This window comes from Nomia melanderi, chromosome 3 (assembly GCF_051020985.1).
Source record: "Nomia melanderi isolate GNS246 chromosome 3, iyNomMela1, whole genome shotgun sequence".
NCBI classification, from domain to species: domain Eukaryota; kingdom Metazoa; phylum Arthropoda; class Insecta; order Hymenoptera; family Halictidae; genus Nomia; species Nomia melanderi.
The window spans coordinates 10,943,406-10,962,972 of record NC_135001.1 but is presented as its reverse complement, the minus strand read 5'-3'; the positions used below and the strand labels follow the sequence as shown (position 1 = coordinate 10,962,972).

The following is a 19,567-nucleotide window of genomic DNA, read 5'->3' as shown; positions in this document are numbered from 1 at the left end:
TCTTAGCTTGGTGACGAATGTTACAGACATGAAAGGCGAATGGTAAGTACCTCACTGCATCTTTCAACGTAAGTTCACTCCGCGTTGTTCATAAGACCAGTCCCAGAAAGGCACAGGGGTCACGAGTCTCTTGCTAGGGATTCTGTTTATACTTCTGATCGATTGTGTAACTGTATTGACAAATAGCAAATTAGCACCAAAAATGATATGAGAATAGACGAAAGCTGACCAATGAGACCTGTATTTCTTTCAGGTCTCTTATCGTGAACAGCGCGCAGTATATAGAGGCTTTCTTTCTCTAAAAACATTTCTTGATGAGTACAAGCTGGAAAGTGACGGTGTTGCTCTTTGTCAGAACCGAAACATTTCGTATCTGATGTTGTAAACAGGATTTCTGTCTGAACTGAAGCGTTACGTGTCTGAACAGATAGTACAAACGCACCTTTATCCGTCTCCACAGGCGGAGGCTCTGATGGCAAACATTCCTTCCGTGATCACGACCGCGAGGAGCGAGACTCCTCGTCGCGTTCCGTCGGCAAAAACCGCGAGAACAAAGCGTTCAATTAAACGTTCATTCAGTCCGGTCGAGCTCCAACTGAGAAATCAACTTGACGCCGTTTCGATTGAATGATGCCCTTGCATGGGAACTCGGTGTAGCGTTTGAGGATATACTGTAGTATCCGGGCGACAACATTCTTTTATTTGAGTTTCTTATTTTGCGAGATTGTTTGTAAATTATAAGGTTCGTAGTGGCTATGGCGCGAGATGTAACACGTGGTTATGAGAGTTATAAGAATATCAGCAAATGTCAGAGAGATTATATTTTTTACATAGTGTGGTATATTTGCTCTGCCTTCTCCGGACATGGAAATAGTTACAAAAAATTTTTAGTCCAAATATGTCATTTTGACAGTATTTTGACCTGCTGAGGTCTAATTTGGCTATTATAGAAAATCTGTATAATAAATAAATTAGATTTTAATAAAAGACAAAACCAGGTGTACGACGTTTCATTAGAAAGAATTCGTCGCATTTTGAGAAACATTTTAACAGTGAACACAATCAGGGAAACGTTTATACAATATTAAATATATTAATTACAATAATACCGGTAATTACTGTTTCGAATATGATAAAGAAATGAACGATACAAGGTGAAATTACTGCTTTAAACACAGCTCTGAGAATTTGAATTATGCAAGGGCGTATTACAAAAAATTGATGGTTTGATAATGAAAAGCTGAAAGTGCTAAAAAGGAAATGAGAAAACTGGTAATATAGGTAAATTAGTATTTAGAAAATAACTCTTCCACCAACTAATATAATATAATAATTCAAACTAATAACATGGTTCTATAAATTAAAGGTTGCACGAATTTGTTCTTTTTCTAAAAACAAACTATCAAGCGACAAACACACATGAACCCTCTATGAGCCGAATTTTTGTTCATGATTATAACAAAATCTATACAGCACAAAATTAATACATATCCACATATGAATACGAATTAACAATGTATTCAATAGTTCCAATAATTTCATCAAACAAATATATTTTGTAACTTTCAAGTTACAATGACGTTAAACTTTCACGCCCGAGCATATAAAAGTTGTTAACGGGTAACTTAATTTTATTCATCACTTTGAGCGCAAAATAAAATAAATCAAAAGCAGATGCCAATATACTGATATGTGACTTCAAAGTCACATGAACCTAGAGAGGGTTAATCAATAATTCCGATTAAATTTTATAGTAAGTTCAGAAGTTTCAACAATATAATAAAGCAAAGACCTGTTTGCACATTAGAATCCACAGATGTTTAAGATTACAATTTTAAAAACAATTTAGTTCGTTTTAATCATAATACCTATAAAGTGAAATAGTATTACCAGACCACACATGCACAAAATAATGACCTACTATTATCCTAAATAAGTCAATCGTTGTTCAAACAATTAGAACTCTTGTATTTTTTATAATCTTACCGACTCGTTCGAATAATATGAAAAACTAATACACATCAGTGAGCTTCCTACTATAAAAAGCGAAAAGGTATTATGCAGCTTATTTTAGCATTGTCCTTGTAGCAACAAACATTTTAACGGGCGAAAGAAGAAATTGATCCATTTAAAACGTATCATAGCAGACACAAAATAATTTGGATTGTTCTACACCCAAGGTTGCCAACGCGTCCGCAAACCGGTTCTTCTTGCTCCGCCCGTAAGAAAAAGGCTATCAGTTCGCTATTGTAACTAAAACGAACAGCATGCCCACTCGCGCAGGCCTCGCAGGATGTAATCACAATATTTATTTATGACAGTGCCCGGCATCGCTTAACATAACAAAAGAAAAAAAGAATCCGTTTCGAGTTCGATACGACGCAGCAATCGTTGAGCCGAGTTTTCGTTGAAAAGGAAAGCACTTGTCCCGGTCGGTCGACATCACCGTACAATGAACTTCTATGAGGCTGTCCGGAATAAATTCTGCTTTTTAGTGACCCAATAGCTGGAGCTTTCCGTGGCACCAATATTTTCATACAGGTCTGTTATACAACGTAATATTTCGCACCGTTCCGCGTTTTTTTAACATTTATTTATTACCTGCTTCGCCTGTTCGTCTAACAATGAAAAAGAAAGTTTCGATTGAAGCTTTTCATGTGAATTTAAAGTGGGGCTTAAAGAAGTTTAAATTACGGCAAAACTTTGAGATATTTTTTTCAAAGATGGCACACAGGAGAAATGCCATGGCGACGGTTTCAAGGTCAACAACAGATATTATTCCACTATTAATCACTCTCCGTGTTCGTCAGATGTAAAGACCACTTTAGATCATCAGGTTTCTTCAATACTCGAACAATTTTTTTTAACGGAGTATCTATCTTCTTACAGGCAACGTTGTAGAAGACCTTACGAAATTGATTATGAAATTGATTAATTATGAAACATCAGGATGTTATATTAATGAAATGAAAAACAATTTAGGATAGATAAATTAAAGTGGATATAAGACAAATAATCTTCTTATTTTAGACTGTGTTAAAAGTGATGCAGCCTCTAGCATCACGAATATAGTTTACCTAGGTTTTGCATATTCCTTTTAGTAAAATGTACATTATCTGCGTAACGAGCACGTATAAGATACTAAATAAGTTAAATGGAATCGATCCATTCCGTTTGTAGGTCTTTCTTTCTTCATTTACGCGTGAGACCTCGTTCCAAGCGTAACCGAAAAAGAAAAAAAAAGAACACCGCTCCGTTGATTTATTCTCCACGGGTAAGAAGTAAAACGGGGGTACTGTACCGATAGAAATTCGTGACCAATCCATTTTGTAGCCGTCGACCCGGCCAACGGGTACCGTTTCGAGAATGCGAAGAAACGGGCTGACACGCGTTTTATTTTACCTTAAACGGCCGCAGTCAGGCGAAAAAGCGCCGTGACGGAATCTGTTGCAAGGGAAAGTAAAGCGTCGAGGAACGTCGGTTACGCCTAACAATGTTTTACCGAGAAACAGTGTCCCAGCTCTAATGAGGTATTCAGTCAAAACCGATCCACGAGCTGAGATACCGGCTGGCATTTCGAATGCGCCGGTTCTCGGTACTATTTGTAACATATTTGCATAGATGCACCACCGCCGTCTACGCTTTCCGCGTATTAACACGCGACGTGACGTGTCGCGCTTAGCGTTGGACACTGAAACGCTTCGAATCGGTTCGAACCTGAACAAACGACAAGAAATTTCGATTACTTCGAATATGAGTCGGTTTCATAGAAAGTATTGACAAATTTCGGGAGTTTTGAGTGTTGAATGAAACGGTAGAGCTAAGAAGTATTGAAAGTGTTGAATATCTTGGAAGTCTTTGAAAGTTTTGAAGATCTTGATGGTCTTGATGGTCCTAGAGGTCTTGAATGTCTTGACGGGATGAAATGGCGAACAAACAAAAATCTGATCATTATCAAGTGTCCGAAAAGTATCGAAATTTTTAAGACATTCAAGACTTTCACGACTTTCGAGACTTATAAAACTTTTCAGATTCCCAAGATTTTGTAGATTTAACGAATCATTCAAAGTTCAAAACACACCAAGTGTTTCAAGACTTTATTCAAGTCATTATAGAATAGAACCATATTCGATTCGTTTCGAATATTCGCATTATTGAAAAGCTTCGAATCACTTTAAAGTTAATCACTTAACGTTTAAACGTCGAGAGGTAAGCATCAAGTCATCGTCCAACGGTATGTTGAAGCAGCGAGTAAATCGATCATTGACCCATGCGTCAATACATTCTATTTCTTTGCTCTGGTTGCCTCCGTAATGGATGGAAAAAATTAATTGGCGAGGTGTTTATTGATCCTGTTATACGGACTAAACAACTGAAACCATACGATTATAACAGCTCCACTCTAATCGGACCACAGAAAGCTATCTGCAATAGCTTTTATCGACGCACTTTTCAAAAATTATTTCCACTGAAAGCAGTAGAGAAAGTTCGTAAAGAATAGACACGTTCGCATCGCTTCAGATTGTTCAAAAAAGAAGGTACGTAATTGCAACTTATTTTTAAATAAAAAATCAAATTCTTTTTCATTCTTACACAATTATAGTCGCAGTCTGCCTACCTAGATAATTATATTATTATGTGTAACTAGTTAAATTTAATTTATCTAACATGCGATTTAAACTGATTAAATCGAACAACTGTGTCTTATGTAACTCTTGTATAATCTTTTACTAATCGAAGCCAACAGAAACACTATAGGTCACGTACCTGATGTTTTAAGATACTAAATACCAGTCTTCTTAAACTCGCAACAATTCTATATTCACAATTAAATTGTTCAAAGGTAAATTAGCAATAAAACCATAGAAGGAACCTATAAAATCTACATTCAAACGGTTAAGATAACTGACGAATAAGTATTCCTAAGAATACATCAATTATGCGAATCGTAATCGTCGAAACTTCAAAAATCGACTCGTCGCGATAACGACAGACAACGCGCTTATCACGGTCGTTTCATTGTGGATTTCGCAATAGCTACGGACGACGCAAACGTATAAAATGCATAGAAGAAAGAAATATACGAAAAGCCAATTAAACTTTCAGTTGCATCGAGCGAGGCAAAAGTCACAACCACCGTTTAATACATCACGAAACGGTAATGAAAGGGTACAAAGGAATCTTAATGAAATTCAGTAAAAACTGGGGCTGTTTGCGACACGAATATTATTATAAGGATATATTTTGCCACGTAAGACCCACTTCGCGGGGCCGAGACAAAAAGAGGACGCTGTAATTAAATTGAGAACGACAGGCCTGGAATCGGCCAGGAAAAAAATCAATATAACGAGATATAATTCCTTCAGAAAATACTGCAAGACCATGTTGCGAAGCCGAAACAGCTTTCGCTTGATCGTCGCGACGATACTGTCACGATACCCTCGTGTTTCGGATTAAAGCTTATAACCGACAGTGCGACGCGTTTCGTCGAGCAAATTTTCGGTGACTCGCGGATTAACGACATCACGAAACGAAGTCATAATACGTAAGTAAGGATTTACTCAGACATTTTATATATTGTCACGTATTTTGTTGCGCGAATTTCGACAAACCTCTGGGACAAGGAAAAGATATCGTTCCGAGAAATATTAGACATTCAATTGCATATAACAGAATGGGTAGTTAAAAAAACGACCTGTGTTACCAATCGGCGTACCAGAACTTGATAATTTACTAATTTTTGCATGAAGACATCGCGAAAAGGGACTTGCTCCAATTTTGTGGTTTTTAGGAAGTGATAAATTACTCTTTAATTATTAAAATATTACTTTTATTCTTTAATTTGGAAGATGATTGTTATATTAGTCATATGCTCGGTTATTATACTGAACTTGTGATTTGTTTTTTTTTTTACTTTTGGACAGCCATTTAATTAACTATGAAGAAAATATCGATAAATATTACATATGTAATAGGTTGCTTCATAAGCACATGGAATTTTAAGAAAAAAGAAATTCTAGCGCGCTTTGAAAATTAATTACCAGTGCAAATGCGTATGGAAGTTCCAAATCACACTATTCTTAATATTTTCGTAAATGTAAGTGTAAATATATTGCACTATTATTTTCATTAAACATATTTAATGTGCAAAATGTGTTTTGTTATTGCATGCAGTTTAAATATGTTTAACTACGTAGTATAACATTCGATTTGTATTTGGGAACCTTGATGTAACATTACCACAAGCTTGCTACTTCGCGCAGTATATATATAATACACAAGTATCAACCGTGACAAGTTCTATTGTTTTAAACTCAAACATCGGAAGAATCATCCTATATTTAATAGGGTGACTTAATGTTTCCTAGGATAGAAAGAGAAACTACATTCCTCGAATAAGATTCATTCACGCCGGGATATATGAAATAAATTAACAAAAATCATCCATTCGTAAATTATACATACCCCAAACTCATAAATAAACATACTGTCATAACCTTATTATTTCAATCATACCCAATTTGTTATTTTTAAAACTATCTCCACCATAAACCAAATCTAAATGACACTATTAGCCCCTTGCCTTACAACAACGCGTGAGACTCATGGTGAAAACTTTAAACAGAACTTAACAAACGTAGATATTGCTCAATTCTTATGAATTCAAATGAAACGTTATTTTTACGTTATCAATTATTATATTCTATAGATGATTGTATCGATTGTATCAAGTTGTATCGATTACAGTCGAGAAATAAATGATGGAGCAAGGGGATAACAAAATCAAAAGACACTAAAACGTTCTACTGTAAAAATGCACACGCTACGAAAGCGTTTCTCGGTGATTTCAACGCATGACAGTACGGAGGCCGCAAGCCTTACACCATTGTAAATTTTGAGTAACCTCGTTAGGAAGTTACGAACCGGTTACTTCAACTTTTCCACAGGCCTCAATGTTAACATCGCTGCCAACGAATTACAACCACTTCGAATAAACTCCTGCTATCACGTGTAAACCTCTGCGGTCCTTATCGAGCGACGCCGATCGACGCATCAGAACTTCGTTCTCATTACTTTGAAAATAAACCGCACGTATCACACGCGAATGAACCAGAAAACTCGCGAGGAACTCGTCAATCGTACCGAATACTTTTGGTCAACAGTCGGACGGAAAATGGACGACTAAAACAGCAGCGGCGTGCGTGCGTGCGTGCAAATGACGCGGGATTCTATCGGCAGGTGTAGGATCGCGTCGAAACACGCTTCTTAGCCGGGTTTAGAAACGCGCCGAGCAGAAATAGAGTCAACGAGATGCAAGCGAGATAATGCACGAGGAATGACTGACATGCTCGCGCAAGATTACGTCCTGACTTAAAAGGACGACGCACCCTGTCCGGTAGCGGTGCTCATCTATCGATTACGTGACACGGTCACGCTGGTGAACGTTGAATTCGAATAGAACCGAGACGCTTGAATGGCGCTCTCCCTCGCTGCCTGAATTATCCGCGGCTGTTACGTCTTTTATTGAGATCGCGTTTACTCGTGATGGGACCTCCGTATCACCGGTGCTAACAAAGAAAAAGTAATCCTGACCAAGTCGGGAATTCCAAAAGCACTTTTTAACCTTTTAGCCACTATGGTGACTTTCGATAGTTATGCGTATTGTTGAAAAGCAACTGTTAGACTCCGATTTCAACCGATTTCTGTAGCTTAACGGTATATTGATTGCTAATGAGGTGTGTCAAATGTTATTAGATTGGCCTAAAAGCACAGGTTAACTAAGGTTATATCTGACAATTAAGAAAACGTAGTAAAACATAAAATCTATGACGAACCTAAACCTACAAGCTTGTATATTATCAAAACAAACTGACATATTTTCAGTTGTGAACCCAACAAAAGGATACACCACAAGCAACTGCAAAAATCAGGTGAACATGAGGCCTTTAAAGTCTTCAGCCTAAATGGCACCTTATCCACAAAATGGCCGACAGTACACCGCAAAACTCTCAATTTTTTGTATAGACTTCGTCCAGGATAGGCATTGCATTAGTATAGCTGTAGCTTAACCTTCTCTAGCCTCTAGCGATGTCGTGCACAAGATTTCACTCTATTTATTTTAACCACGGCATCGAGGATCGCAAACCATAGTGAAGGGCGTAGAAGCAATATGGCCGAAGAACTTTGTGCTCGATCTTGTGCAACATCACGAGGGGCTATCGGCACCAGGTTAACGAAATTGCCGTTGTAAGTGTTTCCAATCGATTCCGCCAGCCCTAACGACTTAATGCCAAGTCAGCGGTACCAAGGTCTTCATTAATTATTATCCGCGAACGAGAAATAATAACCGTGGTTCAGAACGGAACAACTCTGTCGCGAATGATTGCCGGCGATGATACCGTGGCGAAGCCCACGTTCTTTCGCCTGTAATCAGCCGACGTCGGGTAAATGATTCAGTAGGCATATTTCGGCAGGAAATTGAGCGGAAAATTGTTTCAGGTAATACAGTGTGTAACAAAATTTATTAAACAGTCGTATCTCTGGCTGGCAAATGATTGTGCGTCGAAGCACACGTTTTGGTACGAGTAATGAAACAAATTAACGGATTTCATATATCACACGAGCATGGTGACTAGAAATAATCTGATCGCGCGAGTGATAAAATTGCAGGTTATGCGATGAGCGCGTATTATAAAGATAAGGAAATCTTAATTTAGATTTACAAATGAATATCGTTCAAGATGATTATTTTATAGCGGACTTAGTTACCGTGTCTTTTCTATTTTGTCTTTAAAGCCTGTTAAATAACATGGTCTATTTCTATGCTTGTGTACCGGTATTCTAAAATAAAAGGTATTAATTTTAATTAAGTTGAAGCATGAAGATTAAGAGCATTTCATTAATTGTTTTATTATGCTGTTCGGTTGCCATTATATTTAATAAGAACATAATTAAGATATAAATTAGAGACCGTTCATTTACATAGGAACAGAAAAATTCTAATGAAATACAGATTTTAATCGTAGTATAAGCGTATACGGGGTATAAATTCTGTAATGGCCGCACGAGGTAGCCGGTGCAAAAAGCAAATAGGTCAATGAAACATTAAGATAAATATAACTTTCACTGTAATTCTCCTCTGAAGCAGACTGGCTTTATAATCAGATTCTTATATATCTAATATGATTCATTGATGTACTTCAATTCTAAAAGACAAATCTATTCGCAGATTTTTCGTTCACTTACTTTCATTACGAATTGCGTATGGAAACATCAATCGTAACATTGTATGTTTAATTACACGGTTGAAAAGGAGCAGAAGAACTTCCATTTATACGGCACTTGCATTTCACTTGAACACAGTCAGGTCAGGCAAATGCAAAAACTACATTAATTTTTTGTTTCGTGAATTACGTGTGCAATATTTTTGGACTAATGAATTTTTATTCAAAAATATGTATATTATTTTTTATTTTACAAAAAAAATGAATAATACAGTTTTATATGGATTCGTTAAATTTATTGCACGATTTCAATTTACAGAACATTTTCGGGAAACCAATTTACCGTGTAAATCAGGGGTTAGGTGTACTGAACTTGAATATCGATAACTTCTCCATCACCCAGCTCGTAAGTCGATGCCTAACGAGTACAAAGCGGCGTATCGCCGATTCTAATTCTATACGCACTATTGTATGCCAATTGTACGGTAGATAACATGTGGAGATACGCGGTCAGGGACGCAGAAGAAAAAGAGGGGTCCCGTGGTAGAATTCACGGAGCGTCATCGAAGACGCAGGATCGGTATCGACCTTATTGTTCGCGGACAGCATTGTCTTCGCGACAATGCTACAAAGTTAGAAAATTCGCTGGAACGATGACACTACCATGCAAATTTTAATATTCGGTTAATAAATATATGCGAAATGTCATTTTGTCAAATAAAACATTAGCTACATGTTGGTAAATGTATTCCTTTTTAAACATCCGGGATTTCATTCAAACAAATTCTATGCGATTTTGTATAGTTTCACCAACTATTAATTAGTACTAAAATTTTATTGTTAATAAAAGTGATTATTTCCAAAATTTTTTAATTATTTCAATGTCGTTTTCATAGTATCTTTATTTGAAAATTAATTAGTTTTCAGAAAATTATGTAAATGTTCTTCTTTATTTTGTTGATTTTATAATTTTTTAGTGATAATTATAATGAAAAATAATTAATAAGATATGTGTATGTATAATTATATACATCAATCTTGTCAGATAATGAAATTGTTCTACATGTTATAAATAATGTATCGTAAAGTTAAGAAAAATTCACTTCATTCAAAATCTTTTTCAACGAATTCGTGATAAACATAGAATATATCTCATTTTGTTTTGTCATATCAATATCTGATAAGTATATAAAAATTCATTAATTTCATTGAATTTGAAATTGAAAATAACATGTCTTACAGAACTTATAGGTACTTATGATTTTTTCAAACATTCAAATCGTGTTTATCTCACTTCCTGTATTAAAATGCATTCAATAATTGACACGTACGAAACGATTTCCCAAGTCGAATTATGGGAAGTACCATAAAAGACAAAGGAAACTTATCTAAATTGCCATCTGTGACATTGTCCTCCACGGAAATCCATTGTGTTCAATCAACTGCTACGACGATTGTCTGATTGTATCGCGTAGACTCACCCACACAAACATGGAAATCAAAATCAACTTAATTAATACAAGCATATCTACATCAATATATTTCAAAATTTCAATTCACAAATATTTATCTACTCGTCGTCAACAATTTTGTGATATATTTGCCATTTTATAACATTCAAATACGTATACGTATAATGATGCGTGAAGTGATTAATCTAACAAAATTTTGTAGGAAAATTAAATAGAAAAGAATTACCAATATCAAAGTAGTTTCTAGGAAAGATTCGAAACGTTGGCAAAGTAAATCGTTTCATTTTACACAAAAATTAGAAGAATCTAATTACTGGAATAAAAATACTAAATTGGTTAATGAACCATAACGAGGTTTTTATATTATTTAGAATCGTATAAGGTTTGTAATGAAAAGTAAAAATTTCCACCGAATTTCTACAAATTAATGCAAAGAATTGTAAATTTGCATTCACATATTATGTCCATTTATAAGAATACAAATTTAATGTACGGGAAAGATTGAAACTACCACATATAAGGACAAAGTCGAAAGGAAATACCACTAGAAAAAAATTCGGGAAGAGCGTGAAATATCGTGCCGAGTATAATTTTATTGCTTATAAACCGTATTGTTTTCGAGTGTCATTAAAGGCATAGAAGAATGTGCACGACCGGCCCTAATCATACATCAAAGACCGATCCTGATGAAGAATCTGCGCGGCGCTCAACTCTATAATCTCCGACTCACAAGAGGATAAATTGTACACTGGCGATGAATTGACGGTGATCGATGTCCTCCATCGACCAGGATCATCTTCGAAGGGTGGAGAAAAAAAGAAAATGAAAACCAACGATGCCTATCTAAACGAACGGAAAAATAAGAATGCGCGTTGAATAGTATTTATTTTCAAAGTGATGCTACACGAAGAATGAGGAATCTTGAGTTCCAGGCTAGAAACTAAATACTTTACGTGTTCAAATGAATTATAATACGATCCATTTACTTATCAACTTTAGTATCTTTGTATATAGAATTTTTAAAAAGTTCTCATAATCATTTTTATAACACAAACTAGTGTAACTACATTTAATATAAATTAAAATCAAAGTGAACCTTTTTCATAAAACATACAAATACAACACTTACAAATAATCAAACAGCAGACTTCCTTTTGCTACTGTGTAAAAGGAATTATATTCGCTGGATTTAATGAATTCATTTCCGTGACACAATAAATGTTGTTTCAATCTTAAGAACTTAATGATCCTTAACGATTCTAACGGTTTACAGAAAATCGGACATTGTAACTATGCATTAACTGAATTTGTTGATTTTTAAAACATAAAGTAAGTACTTATTAATCGGAAATTGCATGCAAGAGAATGGGCAAAAAATTTAACAAAATTACTGATTATCACAAATAATTCTAACGGTAACTGAATTTCCATCTGATAAGCTTCAATTTAAAAGAGTATTTAAAGTTTAATCTCGTTTGACAGGTAACCTTTTTCTTAATGATGCACAGAAAATATACTTGCTTCTATTCTTATCTACATACATCATGTTAAAGAGTGTTCGCGTTTAAAGAACTAAACTGCATATAAAACTACATTATAAAGCACACTACATCCCTTTATAGAAACATATAGTAATCGAAAATAATCTCACAGTAGATCTCTTAATTTTAATTACAAACACTGAACAAGATTATTTACAAGAGCAGCACATTTTAAACATCAGAACTAACAAGAAATTATGTATACGTAACTCATAAACTAATTGCACTAATTGCAAATAGCAAATAAAGAATTAAAGTAATTTTACCCATAACTTAAAAAGAAATTTTAATGCTGCGCATTATTCGATTTCAAAGGTAACATTGACCATACAGTTTACTAATATCTAAACTTTCAACCTACATTTTTTATTATGAATAATGTCATAATGAAAGCTAGAGTTATCCGGAATATCAATTAGAAAGTCTTTTTCTAATGGAAACGAATCTGACATTGAAATTGTAGCATTAATGAAATTTCAGGCAAATCTCTGCTAAGCCACTATATTAGGTAGCTAAGTGGATACTATATTGAAAGTGGTAGCTATCTCGTAAGTAGATACTATAATATATTAAAAGTACCTGAGCGCAGCAGCATCCAACTACGAAAAATTGCGATAGTAATCTACAAATGAGCACCTAGCTTTCAACGTACTCTATATCTGGTATATACACTTTCAGCTTGAAAATTTTCAAGTCCAATGCACCTTAATACTTATAGTTAACATCTATATATAGATATTAAGATATACATTTCACTTTGTTATCATTGAAACTTGCAGTCCCACATAGGAATACTCAATTGAGTGAAAAATAACCTTATTACAATAAACCTAGATTACCCAATTTAATTACGCGACCAATAGTTCAGACCAAGAACTCGAGAAAAAATTCTTTAAAGTATGTTCGCAAAATTGGATCGCATATATTCTGATGTATAATTTATAAATAATCAAAACTAAAGTTCAGAATCTAAACGATCTAGTTCGCGAAAAATATTGATCCAGTTAATTGAAGTCCTGAGATGTTTATATATAAATGTTAAGTTGAATTGATATTATTATAATACATAACATACATTGCTTTCAAGCTCAATACAAAACAATTCTCATGATTCATCCATCATATTTATTCCTGAAAATCACGAAGCATCACGAATTTTCCCCATCAATGAGAGCACAAATAAAAGCCAAACCATCCTAATTCGTTATTCAATTTTAACAAGATCATTACACAGTAATTATCATCCTAATGCAGTAGAACATGTGTAGGCAAACGGAACCTGATGATTACCTCTATGCTCTGAATAAAATCCAATGCGACCTAATCGTCACGAGTTATTAGTCAACGACAGATTACCAATTAATTTCATCGATTTTTCTGGTAACGATGCGCAGGAACCTCACCTCCGGGGCAGTCCTGTGCCCTTTGTGCCGTTAATCCATCGACGGACAGTTTAATTGCGCATCCGAATGGGAGTGGTCCCGCGAGACGACTGTATAAGGAGCACGTCGCAAGACCAGGCACACGTGTGCCAGCGAAATATATTGATAGCCGCGTTATCACGTGCACGGCCGCCGCGCAGAACAAAAGCAACAAATAAACAGAATGTCTGTTCCCTTTCTCCCACGTGAGAATGAATCTGGAGTTCCTGGAAGCCAACGCACGGCACGTACATAGACACGTAGCTCTCGCTGACATTAAATGCTAGAATTTAGTGCTAATGGAAACGCTTTCGTTTCGAAAGAAGCTTTGAGACCGCTATACCGACAACAGGTCTTGGTTCAGTACTTTAACGGGGAGCAGGGACAAAGAAAGCTTCCGGAATGTGCTTCAGTGTTGCCGTATAAAATTGGTGGTGTTTAAATATTTCATTATCACAGCAAGCATTTAAACTGAGTACACAATTTGAATTGGGTCTTAGAACGTTTGTATTGTAGAAATATTTAATGTTTATGTTTTAAAATAGTGATTCTTAACTTTTTTCGCTGATTTACTGCTCGATAATCTATTTTCATAAATTACAGTTTTGTAATAATAGATTGTTTGTAATGGGTTAAAACGTGAAACTAAAAATAAAGGGATAATATTTATTTTATTATTATTAATTATAATTAATTAATGTGTAGTTAATATGAAAAGTGGATTGCGTTGACTAATACATTAATTTTTTAAGAGTTATCTAGTAATATTTGGAGTTTTTAAAATGTTTTGATATGCGTGTTTTCTAAACCACACTAGTGTTCATATTTTTAAATTAAATTCAACCGATATAAGGTACAGGTTTGTTAAGGTTCTTGCTTTTATTCGCGTAGTCGTTTATTCGTAGTTGTACACGGAACAGCTTCTTTAACACAATAAATCCATGATAATCATGTTCGTGGAGAATTCTGACTAGAATTCAAAGCAAGATTTCAAAGGAAACTTGTTTTTCAAAGCTAACAACCATCGGTGCAGTAATGTTCCATGAATTATTGCATTGTGTTCACGCTTCATAAATTTCTTAGGCCGTCCAGAATGAATTCCATTATTCAAATAATACTATAGCTATAAATGCGCGTGTACTATAAAAATGTCAGAATAATATCTCAAAATGTTTCAAAGAAAACATGTGCGATACTTCAAAATGAACAGTTTTAAAAGAAATTTGATAATAATTAATAATTAATAATAATTTTAGCTTACTTTGCTGTGTTTGTGGATCTTTTTCATTTTTTTAGCATAATACCATAATAATATTTTCATTTTTTTAGTACTGTTACATTCGTTTAGACTTCCTCTATTCAACCATTAATAACCCAGTGCATTTTTGTATCATGACAGTAGAAAATAATTAAAATAAAACGAAAGAATTTCTTTTCATTTTGGCAAAATAATTCAACAGAAAAATAAGGAAAATATATTAGACAAAATGATAAAGTACTTAAGCACTTTTACTTCCATTAAAAAAACAATTTCAAAATATGTCCGTCTACTGGATTGTTTTGTATTAACCATCTGTTCATATTTTCAAGAATTCCTTCGAATTTCAGAGAAACAAAAGAAAATCGTTACCTTCCTACTTCTTCGATAATATAATATACGAAATGCCCATATAATACAAGCAAGATTAACACTAAATTTACAGACATTTATTGTATAATTGGTTCTATCGTTGTTAGAAAAATTGATATTCGTTCGTCTAGGTGTAACAAATTAGATGTTCGAAAGTAGACAATTACGATACATATTTGCATATCCACATCAATCAAACTCGATCCAAACATTTACCAAAGAATGTTTATAAAATTCAATATAAGGCAAATTGTACTTGTTCCGTAAATTCAGTGTTAAAGCTTCGAGCCCCGATAGAACGTTATCGAAGCACTTGTCCGAGGCTTCGCACAATAAGGAAATTGCAACGAGGAAAACTGAATTTTTTACGACCTGGCAAAGTAAAATGCCCCTTTATCTCGTTGCCAGCCGGTCAAGTCGGACGATTACACGACAGGGTTTACTCTCATTATTCGTAATTGGTCGTGAGGAGGAAAAGGGACTTGCGGTCATCCGTACAACCGCCTATTCGTGGTCGGCTATTGTCGCAAGGATCTTCTTGCATGTAGGATGTGTACACGGCGGGCAAGGTAGAACCGAACCATGCTAGGAAGCATTTATTCCGACCAAGCTAGCTACCACAGGCTTCCATCGTTAAAATTTGAAAAATTCCCGCTTCTCCCGACGTAACCTCACGACTATAATCCTGCGCGCAGCACCGTTAGAAAAATTGTTAATGACCGCCTCGTTCCGGCCGGGACATTAGGGTGTTCAATGACTGTTACAGAATGATGATGTAATGAGGACAACGGTCCAGTCTAAGCCTGTGCTGTCAATTCCTGCAATCGGGACTCCCTGGAAGAAGCGATATTTTTCATCCTTATTAGTCACGGATCATTTGTACCTTTCTTCCTAAATACCCCGACACCGCTATCGTTTACGGAAAAATCAGCATTTCTTTGGAAACAGCGTATCCGTTGCGGCTAAACCGCAACTGTATTCTTCGCGATACGTAATTGATTAATAGATAAACTTGTTTTTCACTGAAATTATCGTGTTTAGAATATTCAAGTTACCGGAAATCTTGGAGAAAAATGTATTCAACAAAAGTGGTGGAATGTGGAAGAACAAATTTCTTCTGGTTAGAGGAGTTCAACTGAGATTGTATGTTTCTTTAACTGCCATTTTTATGAATTTTGAAAAAGAAGATTTCTTTTGTGCCATAATTGGTGATTTTTGAAATTCATATTTCTATTTTGTTTAGAATTCCGTTTATCATGCGAAATTTTCCTAATGGTGTTTTTTCATTCCATTATCATTCCTTATCTCACAAAATATTATTCAACGCCATCTCGAAATGGCACGAAAAAATTAATCGAAAAACACGAAAAGCTCATACCCAACAATAGTAACTACTGACGATTGAAAGAAATGGAAATATTACTTGTTTACCTTAGAATTACCATAAGATATCATTACACATGGAATGCTCTAATAAAGATTCTACTCGTTGAAGAACTTTTCAGTTAACGAAACCTTCTCCGGCGATTACAATGCGACACCGTGGACGCACAAAATCATCAGTCCAGTTACTGCATGTAACGCGACTCGCTTTCTAGAAATTACGCTCAACACACCGCCATGATAAAATATCGTAATGTAACCAGCCATAAAGAGCGCGATAACCGCTGTTCCATGTAATACGTTGGATACGTCTCGCGGTGCTGCGTCCGAAGTGCGGCGTACAATACGGGTACACGCGTTGCCTTTAACTGCACGCTTTGTACACCTTGTACCAACGATGACGTATGCGTATTATACCTTTGCCTTTCTCTCTCTCTCTCTTTCCGTCTCGTCCCGTGTAAATACACTTCAACGTCGATGTAAATTTACGCATTTCTCACACGCGCCCACGCGCGACCACTGCGCTAACGTTTCGTTTGCGAGTTTACTTGCAGGCTGCTTTCACACTACGATTCCTAAATCGCGATTCACGTCCTCTGATACGTATCGCGATACGCACTTCGAGCATCGTACCGCCTGTGGTAGAACTGCAGTAGTAATAGTAGAATTTCCGAAAGTCACAGATTCTCGAGATACTTTTCGAGATCGGTCGAGCCCTTGAAACTATTTTACCAATCACAAACCCACACACTTCCTGAAAGGATTTTTTGACTTTCCGAAATTCTACTATACTATTGCAGTCCTACCGCAGGCGGTCCGGTTGAAAAAAAGCTATAGTTTTCGAGCGTGTTTAGCTGCAGCACCCCCACTGTACGATACACGAGGTGCATAGCGCGATACATATCAGACGACGTGAATCGCGTGCATTCAGGGATCATAGTGTGAAAGCAGTCTTACCCGGCGTGCGACGCTCGCGGAATGGCGATACGATACAGAGCTCATCTCGGACGTTTCATAACCACGTTAATGGGGAATTTAGATTCTTTTCGGCAAGATTTATTGAACGTTTTCCTGGTAATTCGTGTATCCCAAGTTTGAAAATTTGTATTGCCACGATACTCGTGAAGCTGATGTCTTAATATCGTGGGTGTACGCGTGAGCCAAGACTCTACGAATTAGTTGCAACCTCTTATTTCAGGTTGTTTTGGCCGGCATTACGCTGTGTTGAGGCCACATTGTGCCTGATTATTACGGGTATATTATCTGGACGCTTAAGTGCTCTCTGTGTAACGTGAAATATAAATTTGAGTTTTTTTAGGTTTTGTGAATGTTCTTTTCTCTTGTAGCAAAGATACGTAATTGATGCTTACTTGATTTTTTCCTTTGATGTTTCATTTAATTCGTTAGTTTATTTTTGTTAATATTACGCGAGTAAGAATTTTCTATAAAGTAATACCACCGCGAAAAGGATAACAATACGCGCGCGATAAAGAAAGAGCGTTCGTAAGAACTCAAAGACAGGGAGTTGATAGACATTAGTCAAAACACGGACAATGGGATTGAGTTCACGCAGACAGATCGTAAAACAGACAATAAGTAATTTAACAAGTAAATAAAAAATTTTTCCAGATACAGTCCCATTTTAGAAAAACTCTAATTAGAACATGTTCTGTCGTTATTTAATTAAATGTAAGTGTGCTTAATTTTTCAAATTTGATTTTCTGAAAATGAATATTTAAAATGAAAGCAATGTTATTCTTTGCAATTTATTTCCTCAACTCGAAATCTAGTATAAGATGAAAATTTATAATGATATTTTTAAAACGTCAACTGATTCAAATATGAAAGGCTTCCTATATTTTCGAAATATTTTTCGATTCTTTCCTTTCCGAAATATCTTCGCATAGATACAACCCGTTTATTACACCGAAGGTTCATATTAATCACACGTCATCATTTTGTTCAACCATGAATGTATAAACGTTTGACGATGAAAAATAAGAAAAGACTATTGTCTCGTACCAAATTTTTTATCTCATCGATTCGCGTCGTCGGAGAGATCAATCACTAACGGATACTTATCTCCAGCTCGGTAGAAAATAATTAAAGGAAAGTTAACAGGATTTGTCACGGGAATCGAGAAATTCGTCACGAACCCGACCCCGGACCTTTTTTTTACCTTTTTGTCGTTTGACGTTCAAAGTCACGTCCCCACTCGAGGAAGGCTCGTTCCCCTCGATCGGATACTGAACAAAATAATCCAGCGAAATGTCGTCACGTGTATAGCAAGAATAACACTCTCGACGGATCGTTACATGAGTTTTATTCATCATTTTAAATGGTTGTGCTCCGAACCTAATTTTTACATTCTCGAAATCCGAATCCGAAACTTCGAAGTGTTGGGAAACCCTCAAAGCTATCGAGACGACTCGAAACTCCCGGAAGTCGAAGTGCTAGCTTTGTTTCGTAAAAGGAATACCTTACATTAGGAACTCAGGTCAACATTTTTGCATAAATTCTTCCTCACCGCGGCGAAGCATACATAAAAACGTAACAGTACCTATACAAAAACATGTCGTTGGACTTTACATCGGGGCACCATTCTTTCTTAAACTCTTTTTACATATACCGATACTATTCAATGAAAAAAGACCACATTTTAAGTTTCAGGTTTAGGAATTCATAATTTTACACGCTATATACGTATATATAAAGTTAAGCAATACATAGAATAATTAAGCATACAAATCAAACTCTTTCATGTTCATCCACTTCTTATCCCTTTTCTTCTTTTTCCCAATTGGCTCGAGATACTTCACTATTACTTCGTAATTGCATAAAATTATGCGGTATACAAGAATCTTACAGCGACATACTTTTGTGGGTACAATTAATT

The 19,567-nt window shown here is 35.6% G+C and overlaps 1 protein-coding gene across 9 annotated transcripts in view; it reads right to left on the bottom strand.

The window, feature by feature from the left end:
* Positions 1-19,567, bottom strand: part of dgo (ankyrin repeat domain containing protein 6 diego) — a 236,197-nt gene that overhangs the window by 188,911 nt on the left and 27,719 nt on the right. Inside the window, exon 1 of one of the 9 annotated variants that reach the window (XM_031987615.2) lies at positions 18,851-18,867. The exons of the other annotated variants lie outside the window; for them this stretch is intronic. The gene's annotated coding sequence lies outside the window, so the exon portion shown is untranslated. Of the gene's footprint in view, positions 1-18,850; positions 18,868-19,567 lie in introns of those variants that run through there. 9 annotated transcript variants of the gene reach the window in all.